Raw genomic sequence first — 16,143 nt, 5'->3', positions numbered from 1 at the left:
TATCTGTAGGCGCAAAAGGGATGCATTGCTGGGGTGTGTCTGAAAATAAACGCAACTCCAGCAGTGTGTCCTTTCACATGGGTTAAGCCCCCTGTGAAAGTGCCAGCATCAGTCTTACGCTTGCTGTGAGGCAGGTGTAAGATATTGACGCAATAGCGTCCTAGAAGTGGCGCTCTGAGTTCTCATAGATTTCAATGTGTCACTTCTACAAGGCTTTTTGCGGGGGAACACCCACCCTGCATACATTATACCTGGTGCAGGTATAATGTGGTGCAGGAGTATACAAAGTGACACATCTGCTTAGATGCGTCACTTTGTAAATAGGGCGCAACATGGCAAATTTTTACGCTGCCGGTGCGTCACAAAAAGCGACGCACCGGCGGCATAAAGGTGAAGTAAGGCCTCATAAATAAAGCCCTTAGAATTTGGATGAGTGTTTCTTTGCGCTTTCAGAGACCTAATGAAATGAAATAGTGTATTTAATAAAGCGCGCAGCTACTCAGACTAGAGTGTCCTGGCGCGTGACAGCTGGAGGCAAATGTGCGTAAAAGACCCATCAGTAATTAAAAAGCCACGTTCTTAAGTTCTACAGTATTGAATCTTTCATAGATTCACATGCTTGTATCTTCCCCGTTGTCACGGTGGGAGTCTCACGGTAAAAGAATAACCATAGCAGTAAAAGAAAAAACTGCCTAGAAACCATAGAAAAGTAGATCCTTGGGTAACCACTCATCCTCATTATGTGGCCCAAACAGCCAATCAGCTGCCAGCCCTGAGATACACCATCCCCAGCAGAGCCACCATACCTCAGATTTCCAACCGCCGTCGTGTGAGGAGTCTCCCTGAGCCTAGCTCAATTTGTTCTTTGCTAAACTTTTGACCTTCAACAGTTGGAAATGCGGTACTGTTTTTTGCCTATATTCTATTTAAAATGTCTAAAAGCTCTAAAAAGAGGCTTTTCAGATCTTGCAGATCCTGTGGGAAAGCCAGATTATTTTCTGAGGATCCCCACAAGGAGTGCTTGTACTGTCTGTACCCTAAGCATGTCCCAAAGGAGTGCAAGAAAAAGCAACAATTCTCAACAGGTATTATTACGCTAGACAATTAAAATTGTATGTCCAAGACATTAGACCGAGGGGAAAAAAGGAAGACTCTTTGAAAAACTTTTGAAGAATGTATTTAAATCAAAACATCATTTGAGCGTCATTCGTGGAAACACGAGAAAGTAATTTTTACAGTTGTATCAGCACTGTAGAAATACATTTTTGAGAAAATAATAATAAATAATAACAACCCAAATTGTACTTGGTGCCGGATGTGAAAGTGAAAGTGGCGACACAAGTGACAATTGTGAAAAACAGCGACGGCGGCGCAAGAGAAGTGACAAATAATATACAGTGTGAACAATTTATATAAAATAAACTGTGGTTGAGGAAATAAATTGATTATTTATGGTAATTCAAGACAATCGTTTGAAACGAGAAAACCACAAGAGAAATGTTGCGCGATTAATGGCGCTGAACATTTGATTTAAATACATTCTTCAAAAGTTTTTCAAAGAGTCTTCCTTTTTTCCCCTCGGTCTAATGTCTTGGACATACAATTTTAATTGTCTAGCGTAATAATACCTGTTGAGAATTGTTGCTTTTTCTTGCACTCCTTTGGGACATGCTTAGGGTACAGACAGTACAAGCACTCCTTGTGGGGATCCTCAGAAAATAATCTGGCTTTCCCACAGGATCTGCAAGATCTGAAAAGCCTCTTTTTAGAGCTTTTAGACATTTTAAATAGAATATAGGCAAAAAACAGTACCGCATTTCCAACTGTTGAAGGTCAAAAGTTTAGCAAAGAACAAATTGAGCTAGGCACACTGTATATTATTTGTCACTTCTCTTGCGCCGCCGTCGCTGTTTTTCACAATTGTCACTTGTGTCGCCACTTTCACTTTCACATCCGGCACCAAGTACAATTTGGGTTGTTATTATTTATTATTATTTTCTCAAAAATGTATTTCTACAGTGCTGATACAACTGTAAAAATTACTTTCTCGTGTTTCCACGAATGACGCTCAAATGATGTTTTGATTTAAATACATTCTTCAAAAGTTTTTCAAAGAGTCTTCCTTTTTTCCCCTCGGTCTAATGTCTTGGACATACAATTTTAATTGTCTAGCGTAATAATACCTGTTGAGAATTGTTGCTTTTTCTTACATACCTACCCACCTCTCAACGTGGTATATGGGTTATACTCCTGTTGTTATTTACCAAAGGAGTGCAAGCATTGTCGTACCTTCTCTGCAAAGACACTTAGTACACGGAACTCCTCCAATTGTCAGTGGAACCCAGAGTGCAATTCCCAGTAATTCAGGATCTAATTTCCATGAGACAAGGACAGGTTCTTCCTCCGCAATTGACCTCTCTAAACTTGTCAGCTTGGAACGTTATGAGCATGAATTTCAATTGTTAGATATTCCTAAAGAATGCAGAGAGATACTAGCAAGTTCTTGAGCAATTTCTAGTAACAAAACCTATACAGCAAAATGGAAGAGATTTTGCAATTGGTGTTCAACACAAGCTTTACACCCTTTTAATTCTTCACCAGAGCAAATACTTCCGTATCTACTACACCTAGACAAGGCCGGTCTTTCTCATGCATCAATAAAGGTACATCTTGCGGCTATCTCCAGATACCACAGGACTCCAGATCGTCCATGGCTTTGGTCTCAAAGACTTCTTAAAGAATTCCTAAATTCTGTTCAGAGTGTACCCACCAGTTAAACATCCGCCGCCTCCTTGGCAGCTCAACACAGTTTTGTCTCAACTCGTGAGAGCTCCGTTCTAACCGATTCACAAAGCTGAATTGGAGTTCATCTCATGGGAAGTAGCTTTACTTCTTGCCCTGACTTCAGCCAGGAGGGTCAGTGAGATCCAAGCATTTTTGGTTGCGGAGCCTTTCCTACAATTCAAACAGGATAAAGTAATTCTCAGGACAAACCCAAAGTTTATTCCCAAAGTTCCTACGGCTTTTCATCTCAATGAACCAATTGTGTTGCCCACATATTTCAAAGACCCATCAACTGCAGCAGAAAAATCTCTGCACACGTTGGACATTAGGAGATGTCTCAAATTCTACATTGACAAAACGAAATATTTTCGTAAAACAAACCAACTACTTGTAGCCTATGCTGGGCCCAGGAAAGGTTTGGCCCTCTCAAGATCTTCCATTTCTAGATGGATTGCATCTGCCATCGTTTTATGTCATGAAAAAGCAGGAAAACCTTTGCACTCACGAGAGCACGCTCATTCCACTCGTAAGTTGGCAACTTCAACAGCGTTGCTGGCGGGGGTCTCACTCCCGGACATTTGCAGAGCGGCAACATGGACAAATTTGCACACGTTTACCTGGCATTATTGTCTGGACACGGAGTGGAAAGCAGATTCAGTAGTGGGCCAAGCAGTTTTGCAGCACCTGTTTCACTAAGGTATATGTATATGTATGTATGTATATATATATATATATATATATATATATATATATATATATATTACCTACTGGCGGTCGCCAGTAGGTAGTTATAGTTAGGACCCTGTTTCCATAGGAAATCCGCAACATTCTATTTTGAATAACTTTGGCGCCGGTCGACGAATCCTCGCGAATTTCTCAAAATAGGTGGGGCGCTACGCTCCGCTCCTACCCTGAAAGTCTCGGGGGGATTCGTCAAGCGGGGGCTGAGATAAAAGGGGGGTCCCAAAACGCGTTTTTCCCATGCATTTTTCCATAGGACCTTTAGACAGGGCTACAGCCCGAACGGCTGAACAGAATTACTAGAAATTTGGCAGAGAGGTAGTCCTCAGGTCAAGGAAGTGCCTTTTGTAGGTTTGGTGTAAATCTGTTCAGTAGATTCTGAGAAAATAGCCTCTAAATCAATATATATATCTGAGCCAGCTTACGGTACGCTTACCGTAAGCTTACCGTACGCGTACGGTGGTGTGCGCGAGCGCGATTCTGATTGGCTGTTACATCTAAGTAAACATTCGAATCGGTCGAAACCAGGAAGCGGCGGCCGCCATTTTCTCTCTCGCACTCTGAGGGGGGGGGCTGTAAACAAAGGCAAAAAACATATAAAGGGGCTGTTTAGACAGCGCCCATGCACATAGCCATGTTAGTTGAGTCCTCAAAGATCCCCCAAGGCCAAAAACGGTACATTTTTATTTTTTGAAAATTTCGCCGATTACGCTTACCGTACGCGTACGGTGCGCTTACGCTAAAAATTTTAATAAAAAAAAAAAAAACACTCTCTGTGCATGGCATATTATTGTCATCACTTACAAATTAAATTTAACAGATTACCTATCACAAGGAAGCGCATAATATGTCCTCCATGTGCGCACGGTGCGTAACGTGGGCACGCGGTGCGCGTAGCGCACTGCGTGCCCACCTTGCGTGTACGGCACTAACTGCGTAAAGTGCGCGCACGGTGCGCGAAGCGCACCGTGCGTGCACGGAACGAACTGCGTTAAGTGGCCGTGCCCGCCACGAATGGCGTAAAGTAACTTAGCATTTAAAAAACCGTACAAATTCACTGAAAAAACCATAGGTTTCACACACGTTATAGTTAGGAATTAGCATTTAAAAAACCTTGCTAATTCAATGAAAAAACCATAGGTTTCACACATGTTATAGTTAGCTGGAAATTTTACTGATAAACTGATATAACTCACGCAACCGCAATCCTCTGCTGATGACATATGTGTCTTTATGAAAAAAAAATATTTGTAATATATGTATAGCTAAAATTTAATGGAAGAAGACATGGGCAAATAAGTGTCTAAATACAGTATTAGCATCAGCAGAGGATTGCGGTTGCGTGAGTTATAGTTGCCTACAGTAACTATAACGGGGGAATTTCATTGGTTTTTTATCAGTAAAATTTCCAGCTAACTATAACATGTGTGAAACCTATGGTTTTTTCATTGAATATATATATATATATATATATATATATATATATATATATATATATATATATATATATATATATATTCACTGAAAAAACCATAGGTTTCAGGGGCGTTATAGTTAGCTAGACATTTCCCTCGTACAAAACCCTAGAAATTCCCCTGGTTATGAGGTAAACGCAGCCAAAACAGAAACATTGGTGTGGAACGATGTCGGTAGCAGCTGTGGTAATGGCTCAAATAAGACTCTTCGCTATTTGGGCTTAAACATTACTAAGGATATCTCTCAGATCGCCCCTACCAACTTTGCTAGAATTGCAAAAGAATGTCGCAAATTGATGAGAGCTTGGCTTCACCTTCCCCTTACTGTAATTGGTAGAGTTAACCTGGTGAAAATGTCTATTCTCCCTAGGGTTTCTTTCTTGTTTAATACAATTCCTCTTTACTTTGAACCCGTTTTGTTGGCTAAACTCCAGAGCGAGATAAGCTCTTTTATTTGGTGTAATAAAAACCCAAGGATAGCCTGGAAAAAGATAAGGCGTCGGAGAGAGAAGGGGGGCTTGGCCGGTCCTGACCTACAGGTTTATCTCTGGGCATTCCAGCTTTCCCACTCACGTATGCTTTTAAAAACACCTTCTGGCGTCGGGATCGGCAATTTGTTTGCCACTCTGTTGAAGTGCGAAGGAGTTGGGCAGTCTGGTTTTCTGTTTAAATTCGGAGATCCCAAATTCTTCAAAAAGGTCAAGTTGAAGATCCTACAGGGTCTGGCAAGAACTTGGGCAAAAATAAAATCCCGTATTAACTTGGGGTATTATTCTAGCAGAGCTCCTCTATGGGACCTCCCTGAGGCGCCAACCTGGCTTAATGACGCACTGGCTTTACCACTCAGGGAATCTGGGTTGGTTGTTTGGGGGGATCTCTTTGTGGAAGGGACTTTGCTCCCCTGGGAGGACCTAGTTCGTAAAGTTGGGCCCAATCTTTCGAGATTTAAATATCTACAAATAGCAAGTTGGGCCCAAGCGGTAAGAATGCGACTTACGCGTTCTATTAAGTTCATTCTAGGGGGAGGAAGTCAGCTGGAAACCCTCTTAGTTGATCAGCCTGCTGTAAAAAAAGAGGTCTCGCTATGGTACTCCTTAATAATGGATGAAATGGACGGCGATTTTCTTCTCCCGGAACAGCTGTGGAGTGCCCTGGTACCGACCCCCAATCTTGTAGATCTTTGGTTGTTTTCCTGTAAACTGCTGTGGGAATTAGTGAAACCAGCTAGGCTACGCAGGAATCACTTGTTTACATTACATAGGGCTTACTACTCTCCACATAGACTTTCGAAATTCGCGGCTGGTGGTCTGGTGGCTTGTCCGAGATGTGGACTTATGGAGGCTACTGATGCTCACATGTTTTTTGAATGCCCTCACTTAACTCCATTTTGGGACGCAATTGGTAGCAAACTCTCGGCCTGGCTAGGTCGTCCGCTATTAATAGATCTGAAGCTAGTAATTTTTGGAACATCAGATTGCACACGATCAACGGCTGGTAGTCTTCTATTCTACGCAATGTTGGTGGCTCGTAGAGAAATCTGTAAACGTTGGAAAGAGCCCACTGTACCATCTTTCTTTGAGTGGCGTAGATCCCTGCTTCAGTTCTCTATATTAGATATCGCCAGGGCTGGTAATCGAGACAGGAGAAACTTTTGGAGGTTACTGGATGGCCTGGTTTGAATTTGTTGTGCTGGCTGGGGTTTTTTTTTTTTTTTTTCCCCAGCTCCGATGATTATCCTGCCTTGGTACTATCTTGCTGTTCTTCTCTTTTTCCGATGGTCCAGGCTCGTAGGTCTCTACGGTAACAGCACATACAACCTTAAAGTTGGTTAACTTCTGTCTGTTGACTAGTAATGGTTGGGCTGCTGGGGTGACCATGGCAGCTGTAGGGCTCCTGTATTTGACTTGTCACCTACTGCCCTTCCAGCATCAGCTGTGACAGCGCATTGGTACACTCGCAACTTTCGCCACCCATACAGTTGGCTCTCAGTAGTCTGGAACCATGGCAGTAAATGAGGAACAAAAAAAAAAAAAAAGGAAAAAAAAAGAAAAAAAAAAACCCTAGAAATTCCCCTGTTATAGTTAGTTCAGCTAACTATAACTCGCGCCCCCGCAATGCACTGCTGATGACGTCACATATTACATCACTCATGACATGGTCAGTGACATCACTGATGACATCTCAAATGACATCACTGATGACATCACTGATGACGTCATCCATGTGATAAATTAGTGAATCTTCTCACACCCTAATATAACCTTTGATACACCGACTCAAAATTTCAGACTTCCATTTTCAAAACCATAGATACTCCAATACCAATAACTACATATACACTCATTGACTCTTAGGTCTACACACACCTCCACTCACTCACCTGTAGAGTCACTCATACTTACAGTCACTCAGTAAAGGACTATCATATGCATTTATATACCTATATAGACACTCGGACACCACCAATCATCCATAGACATACTCACACACCTAGTCAGTCATGGAAATAATTAATCACACTCCCATTTACTCACCTATGCAGTTATACACACACAAGTTCACTTACTCATAAAAATAGTACCACATTCTTACGCTCTTATATAATAACTGATACAAGCACACACTCATCCATACAGCCACTCTCACAATCACACACTCTCACATATACCCACTTATATACTCTTACACACATATATACTGCCTTTAACATATGTAGTTACTCACACATGTACCACTGAGATATACATTCAATCACTAACACACCTATACATACACTCACCCAACCATACAGTCCATCACAGATACACTCTTAAAAACACGCACCCACTGAATCCCCCACTCACACATCTATCACAGTCACACACACCCTACCCACACAAACACTCAGGCACCCCTACAGATACTCAGACAACCAATCAATAACCCATATAGACACTCATATAGCTATTCAAAAAACCATGCAGCCACTTATACACCAACACACAGACACATACAGATATTCACACAGTTTAGATACTAGTCTGCAGTAAGATACATTTAATGACTCACTTATAGAGTCAGTTACGCACCTAGAAAATCATCCATTCACACACTTGTACACCCACTTATTTTTCAACAGGCCTTTCCCTATATATATTAAACATAATAAAACTGTTCAGAAACACATACTCAATGGATGATGTCATCAGTGATGTCATTTGAGATGTCCTCAGTGATGTCATCAGTGATGGCACTGACCATGTCATGAGTGATGTAATATGTGACGTCATCAGCAGTGCATTGCGACGGCGCGAGTTATAGTTAGCTGAACTAACTATAACAGGGGAATTTCTAGGGTTATGTATGAGGGAAATGTCCAGCTAACTAGAACGCCCCTGAAACCTATGGTTTTTTCAGTGAATTTCTAAGGTTTTTTAAATGCTAATTCCTAACTATAACGTCCATGAAACCTATGGTTTTTTCAGTGAATTTCAAAGGTTTTTTAAATGCTAATTCCTATCTATAACTTGTCTCTGCAGATATCATGTTTAATGATTTTGATTGGATTTCTATATTTTTCAAATTCAGTGTGTCAATTTCATTAATTACATTTTTTTAAAATACTTTTTTATCACCATTTTTTAAACTTATTTTTTCAATTAATTCTTTTAAAAATTAAAAAATATTATTTGAACTTAATGGGTTTTTCAAACATATTTTTTTATATTTAACTATATGTTCAAAACGTTATTTTATATTTTTTTCCATGTTTTTTGGATCCGCGCACCCAACGCGTTAGGAACCGCTCACCCAACGCGAGAGAATCCGTGCACCCAACGCGATAGGATGCGCGCACCGTGCGCGCATTTCACCGTTTTGTTTTATAAAAAAAGGGCGGCCCCAGGGGGTCCTTCAGGGACCCCCTAAGCACCTCTAGAGGGTTAGAGTATTTCCACTCTGCCCCCTTTATATGTTTTACACACTTTTTCCCCTTGCTTCTTCAGCCTCGCTTCTACCGAGGCAGAAAATGGCCGCCAACAGTTCCTGGTTTCGAATGTAGAGAGACACTAGACAGCCAATTAGCATTCAGCACGCGATCGGGAGGGTGCGCGCTCGGTTCGGGGAGGGTGCGCATACGGTTCGTGTACGGTCCGCGGATCCTCCGCGGCCATAGATATCACTAACTTTTTTACCCTAATTTACTCAGGAACTACTGAACAGATTCACACCATATATGCAAAAGGCACGAGTCCGAACTGAGGACTACCTCTTTGCCAAATTTGGTGTCATTCCGTTCAGTGGTTCGGGCTGTAGCTGCGACAACAGATCCTATGGGAAATTGCATGGGGAAAACGTGTTTTGGGATCCCCTTTTTTCTCTGCCCCCGCTTGACGAATCACCGTGAAACTTTCAGGGTAGGAGCGGAGCGGAGCGGAGCTAGCCAAAAGTTTGGAATATTTTGCGAAGATTCGTCAATCGGCGCCAAAGATATTCCCAATAGAATGTTGCGGATTTTCTATGGAAAATAGGTCCTAACTATAACTATCTACTAGCGACCGCCAGTAGATAATAAATATATATATATAATTGTGTGTGTGTGTGTGTGTGTGTATATGTATATATGTGTGTATATATATATATATATATATATATATATATATATATATATATATATATTTTCATAGCTGTAAAGAACTGTTTCATAGTTCTTAATGATTTTTTTCTTACAGCAATATCAAAATATACAGTATAGCGTTTTAAAAAGGACAAAGCAGAGCCCTAGAGGCAAAGGGGTCTATCCTAGAAACGCTCCATGGGATAAGGACTGCTATCTTTTCTGATACAAGCATGTGAATCTATGAAAGATTCAATACTGGAGAAAAAACGAGTTACCTGTACAGTATGGTTCTCCAGTATTATCTTTCATAGATTCACATGCGGCCCGCCCGCCTCCCCATTTCTTCTTAGGTAGACCACCTTTATCTCTGGTTTCGTACGTGGCTCACTCTTGGTCTGTTGGAAATCTGAGGTATGGTGGCTCTGCTGGGGATGGTGTAGCTCAGGGCTGGCAGCTGATTGGCTGTTGTTTGGGACACATAATGAGGATAGGTGGTTACCCAAGGATATACTTTTCTATGGTTTCTAGGCAGTTTTTTCTTTTATTGCTATGGTTATTCTTTTACCGTGAGACTCCCAACATGACAACGGGGAAGATACAAGCATGTGAATCTATGAAAGATAATACTGGAGAACCATAGTGTACAGGTAAGTAACTTGTTTTTTCTTCCTGAAAGAGAGTAGGTATGTGGTTAGTCTCAGAGACTCGGAGTCTATTCCACAATTTTCCACCTAGAAAGCCGAGGGATCTGCCTCCAGTGCGGGCATGGCATATTTTAGGCACGATAGCCGTGGAAAGCTTTAAAGAAGCTGGTCATCGCTTTGAAGTCGATCCGTTCTTATATGTTGAGCCAGTGTAGAGACTTAAGAATATGGGTCATACAAGATCTGGGTTTTGGTCTCAGGATGGCTCTGGCCGCCGCGTTTTGTACCACTTGTAGGTGCTGGATAAGGCATCTGGGAAGATCGAGGTACAATCTGTTGACATAGTCAAGCTTTGATGTCACCAGACCCTGCACCACGATTTTTCTGCTCTTAAGTGGTAACAGTGGCAGGAATTTTTTTAGCATCCAGAGTATGCCATAGCAAGCGCCAGTTAGATTTTGGATTTGAAAGCTCATGGAGAGTGTCTTGTCTATGACAATTCCGAAGTTTTTGACGTTTTTCCTTTTCCGCGGGCAGGGGCGGCAGATCTTTTGGCCACCAAGAGCTCCAGTCAGGCGTTTCTGGATTACCAAAGAAAACAACTTCAGTTTTGTCAGGATTGCACTTCAGCTGATTGATCTTAAGCCAGTTAAAAACCTTTGTGAGGCAAGACCTAATCATTGCCCATCAAAGTCGGTTCCTTTTTCACATGTAAAAGTCAGCTGAGTGTCATCAGCATAGGAAACAATTTTGGTGCCCTCTTCCTCTACCAGAAATGCAAGGGGGGATAGATATATATTAAAAAGGATAGGACTAACATTGGACCCCTGAGGGACACCTACATTCATGGCCGGAACCGGGGATGAGAAAGGGGGGAGACAGATGTCCTGAGATCTATTTGCCAAGAAGGATGACATTCATGTTAAGACGGTCCCCCCCAGTCTCTCCAGGAGCCTCTCATGTGGAACCGTATCGAAGACCGCCGACAGATTGAGCAGTATGAGAACAGCCTTGCCTCCCTGGTCCAGCTTACCCTTGATAAATTCAGTCACTTCCAGCAGAGCGAACTCCGTACTGCAGTTAGCCCTAAAACCGGATTGGGACTCATGAAGGAGCTTCCCATCGTCAATATGTTTTTGGAGGGCCTTGTTTACATGCTTCTCTAATACTTTGGAGAGGGCTGGGAGAAGGGAGATTGGCCTGTAGTTGGCAGGGTCTGTCGGTTTGGCGTTAGCCTTTTTAATCAGTGAAAGAATATTAGCATTCTTCCATAATTTTGGCATGTTGTCTGAGGAGAGAGAAGCATTAAAGAGCTGGTTTACCGTGGGGTTTATGGTGGGACCTAATAGGTTCAGGATATTTGCTGGACATGGGTCGGTAGGAGAGCCAGACTTAATGCTTTGGAGAAGGGTCAGTGACTCTTCAAGCTGAAACTCAGGGCAAGCTAGTAAAGATGGAGGATCCAAGAGGTGAAATGTACTATTAGAACTAAGGTAGAACGTCAGTTCTTCTTCTAAGATGTTAGTGATGGTTTGTTGGATCACAGAGATCTTTTTGTGAAAGAATTGAACTATTTGCTTAGACCATTCTTCCGTGCATGGCCCTTCCTTTGTGCCGGCTTTCGTACAGTAAAGGATTTAACTATGCTAAAGATTTCCTTACTCCTATTTTGGGCATTTTCTATCTTGGTTTGAAAGATGTTTTTCTTGGCTGCCTTCATGAGAATGTAAGCGCTTTTAAGGTATCTTTATACACCTTCCTGTCCTCGGGTAGATAGGATTCACGCCATTTCCGTTCCATTTTTCTACAATTTCTTTTGCTAGATCTGAGGGAATCGTTAAACCATTGAGCTGGTGGGCCGACTTCTTTGAGGAGCGGGTAACTACCAGTACCGCTGCGCCAATGTTGGTTCGGAGCCATCAATCTATTGAGAGGGCGTCTGAGTCGGGCAGCCAGACAGCTCCGGTCATGAACAACTGAGGGCATCTGCTAACATCAGGATGGATATTTTATTGAACGGAATGTAATTAGGGACCCTCTGCCCTGCCTTAGCCCGAGGGGCTGTGGCAGAGTTGGGGATGACTAATTTTAATAGGAGGTGGTCAGACCAGGTAATGGGAAGAGGTAGGCTTACTGATAGGTCAAAGTTGTGAAAGATTTGGTTTAGGGTATGGCCCTTCTCATGGGTGGCCGAAGAAATAGATGGAAACATGTTGCAGGTCTGCAGCGTCTCCAACATGGAAATTGTTTGAGGGTCTTTTCCATTGTCCAAATGTATATTGAAATCTCCCAGAATAAGGCAGTTGTTGTATTTTAAGGCCAAGAAGGTGGTGGCTGTATTAAGCGTAGTAATAAAATCTCCAATTGCACCAGGAGGTCTGTAAATCAGAAAACCAGCTATGCTATGATGGGCGGATAAGGTACAGTGGAAGCCTAAGGACTCTGTGCCCTGGATGTTTTGCCTCGGGATGGGAGAGCAGTCTAGTTTTTGATTGTAAATTATGGCGACACCCCCCCCCCCCCCTTCCCACTCGGTCGGTCCCTCCCTAAGGATTTTTTAACCCGTAGGGATGGCCGAGGTGATAGTAGGATTGGAGGCTTCAGACAGCCAGGTCTCAGTGAGAAATAAAAGATCAGACTGTTCGTCTACAATTTGGTCATAAATGTGTGGTTCATGCTTTTGCATAGAGTGACAATTTAAAAGGGTGGCCTTTAAGTCCTCTATTTCATTATTGTTTTTACACTTATTGTTCCCTGAGAGGATCTTGGGCGCGAGATTCCTGGGCTGGAGGAGAGACCAGTTGCACTCCTTGCATTGAAAGTCTACCTCCAAGCTTGGATCAGCCGCTGTACACTGGCATAATGGTAGCCGCCTAATGCTAGCTGCCTAATGCTAAGCAGTTTTTCCCTATTGTAATATTGTGTAAGAAACTCACCGGAGGGGAAGTGGGCAGCACGGCTGGCGCAGGACGCCTCCGGGACGCTGACGGGCACAGACGAGCTTGCCTTTGGAGTGCCAGCAGTGTGCCCGCTGCGCACATTCGTTGCGCGCGTCAGTTTGCATCAGGAATATATAGGCTAATGCCTATGATGCAAACTGGATCGCTAACGCAGCTGAGGAAGCAGAAACTGCGTGGGAGGAAGTGAGGAGCCTGATAGTAGCCCCAGCCCTCCACACAATCGGCGTATCAGCCGCGGTAGACCAGGTCTGGAGGAAAAGTGAGATGCTAATCGGAGCAACTAAGGAGGTGTAGGCAAGCAGAATCAAGTAAAGTGCAAGTGCGCATAGGTAGGAGAAATTGTTAAAAAGCACAGAGTAATTCACCCACCCATATACAATTTCAAAAGTATTAAAAACCTAGTAGCGACGCGGGGAACACTAAATTCTACCGCTGTCAGCTGCGCGCGTCCGTTTGCATCGGGAATATATAGGCTAATGCCTATGATGTAAACTGGATTGCTAACGCAGCTGAGGAAGCGGAAACTGCGTAGGCGGGAGTGAGGAGCCTGATAGTAGCGCCAGCCCTCCACACAATTGGCGTATCAGCACGGCGGACCGGGACTGGAGGAAAAGAGAGATACGAATCAGAGCAGCTAAGGAGGTGTAGGCAAGCAGAATCAAGAAAAGTGCTAGTGTGCGTAGGTAGGAGAAATTGTTAAAGCACAGAGTAATTCAGCAACACATATACAATTTAAAAGGTACTAAAAACCTAGTAGCAGAGCAGGAAACACTAAATCCTACCGCTGTCAGCTGCGCGCGTCCGCTTACATCGGAAATATATAGGCTAATGCCTATGATGCAAACTGGATCGTTAACGCAGCTGAGGAAGCGGAAACTTAGTGGGAAACAGGGGCTCAAATTGGATCATAAATTCAAAGCTGTTCTGAACAAGGGCCCCTAAAATATGTTTGGCCCAGGGCCCCCAAAATCTTTAAGATGTCCCTGATTTAGATTGCTTGGGAGGGTATTGTTTGCATGCACCTGTGCAGCTCTCCAGATGTTGCTGACATCAGTCTGTGCTTGAGAATCATGCTGAGCCCCAACTTGTCAACACTTCCTAGATTCATTGCTACATTATCATTTTCTATTCGCTCCTTGTTGCTTCACAGCTATGCTTGGACCAATGATGACGGAGGTCGTTTCTGCTTGATGTTTCCTTTGTTGTCTTGTGCTGTTCCTGACTGACCCAGTAACCCACAACCTTTTCTACTTAATGCATATCCTCCACTAGTTCCAGGGCTTTCTCTGTGCCCTATCATGTTCCTTCAGTGGAAGGCTCCATCAATAGGCACCTCTACAATGAGTCTGAAGCTTCCATTTCTCCTTTTTGCTACAATGTATAGGCGCATTTCACTTGGATAAGCGCTTTCACCATCATCCTATTGTATCATCTGCTACCCCTAAGCCATTGTAACATACACCATCCTTGCCATTTTTCAACCTTTTGGGAAACCTTCGATTTAGCATGTTGTGAGGGCGATTTCTTTCATAAACATTCTGTATCTTTGAAATCTGAACTGAATCTTGCAGATTTTATTTTGTGCCATGCTTTTCTCCTTTCCCTACATCACCAGGACTCAATTTTCATTTCTGCTTTGCTGCCTTGATTCTTCAACTGTAATTGCTTTTTGTTCTTATTTAAGGATTTTTATGACTTGCATGCAGTACTAAAGGAATTTTAAGCATCCTAGTTTACTGTCACACATTAGCACGCCTGATATGAGAAAGCATCAATACATGTACATTTGTACTCATTAATATGCATGGCAGCGTACACAACCATTAAAAAGCCATATTCGTGTTCTACGGGTACACCATAACATGAGGTATACTGTAGAATTATTAAGTGAATTGTAAAGAAACATGTTATTAAGAGAATTTAAGGTTACCCTGGGTGTTGATTATTAACAAAAAATATTAAGACAAATCCAGCTTCAAATATACTAAAATGTCTTGGTTAAAGTGTTAATGCAAAGTCAGATAACCTTACACATCTTGAAACAGTGATGTTAAGGTGCCAACATAGTACTATGAAATTGCAAGTGGGCGACTTGAAAGCAATACAAAAAAAATCCACATAAACAAATTCAACTACAATCCTCCCTCGGTCAATGTTGTGATGTCTAATACTGTTATTTTATATATTATTAATGCTGAATTCACGTATTTTTGTATTTTATATGGCTGTTATGTAGCTTTCCGCTCAGTTAATCCGTTTCTGAAATATGCTTGAATAAGTTGGAAAGGGAATCGAGCATGATCAAAGAATGATAATGTTTTACCATCTTGGTTTGCTTGTCGTCCATAGAAACCATGAATGGCATAAAATTAGCTGCATCTTGGATAGCTATATTAGTGAGCATTGGGATGGTGGGCTCTGGTGTGTAGGGAATTGCATGCACATCATGAGGCCTTTTTAAAAAAAATCTATCGACCCTTTTTATGAATAGTCTCTGGTTGTCCCTGCTGCTCTTGTTTACCAATACTTTGGGTAGAATGCAGAGCAAGAGCTAAGAACCTCATTTAAAATATGGAGAGCAGGTCGTCAAGCCGCAGGCCCATCGGTGAATCTCCCCTGTCATTTTTCACAGTTTCTCCACCAATACAGCTGGACCACCACAGGCAAAATTGGACAACGTTACTGACTCCGCATGGATTTCTATTTTTCAAGACGAACCCCCCCCCAAGAGTGGCTTTGCTTTCGAAAAACTTAGGAGCAATGTCCATGAAATGACGTACACTGATGTTTTTTACCTGCCTGTGTCTGCCATACTCTACATGTCGGTCACAGTCCAGAAAAAAACACATGGCTTTAAACAGGGCGTGCCTTGCCATATTGGCCTCCAATTGTTGGTGGCAGACCCACTGTGAGGGTATTTTCAAGAAAATAGTCACAGTTGG

At 42.5% G+C, this 16,143-nt stretch overlaps 1 protein-coding gene across 1 annotated transcript in view; it reads left to right on the top strand.

The window, feature by feature from the left end:
• Window positions 1-16,143, top strand: part of CFAP54 (cilia and flagella associated protein 54) — a 2,172,274-nt gene that overhangs the window by 59,589 nt on the left and 2,096,542 nt on the right. The gene's annotated exons all lie outside the window — the stretch shown is intronic.

Source organism: Triturus cristatus, chromosome 4_1 (assembly GCF_964204655.1).
Source record: "Triturus cristatus chromosome 4_1, aTriCri1.1, whole genome shotgun sequence".
Classification (NCBI taxonomy): Eukaryota; Metazoa; Chordata; class Amphibia; order Caudata; family Salamandridae; genus Triturus; species Triturus cristatus.
This window is presented reverse-complemented; position numbering and strand designations above follow the sequence as displayed.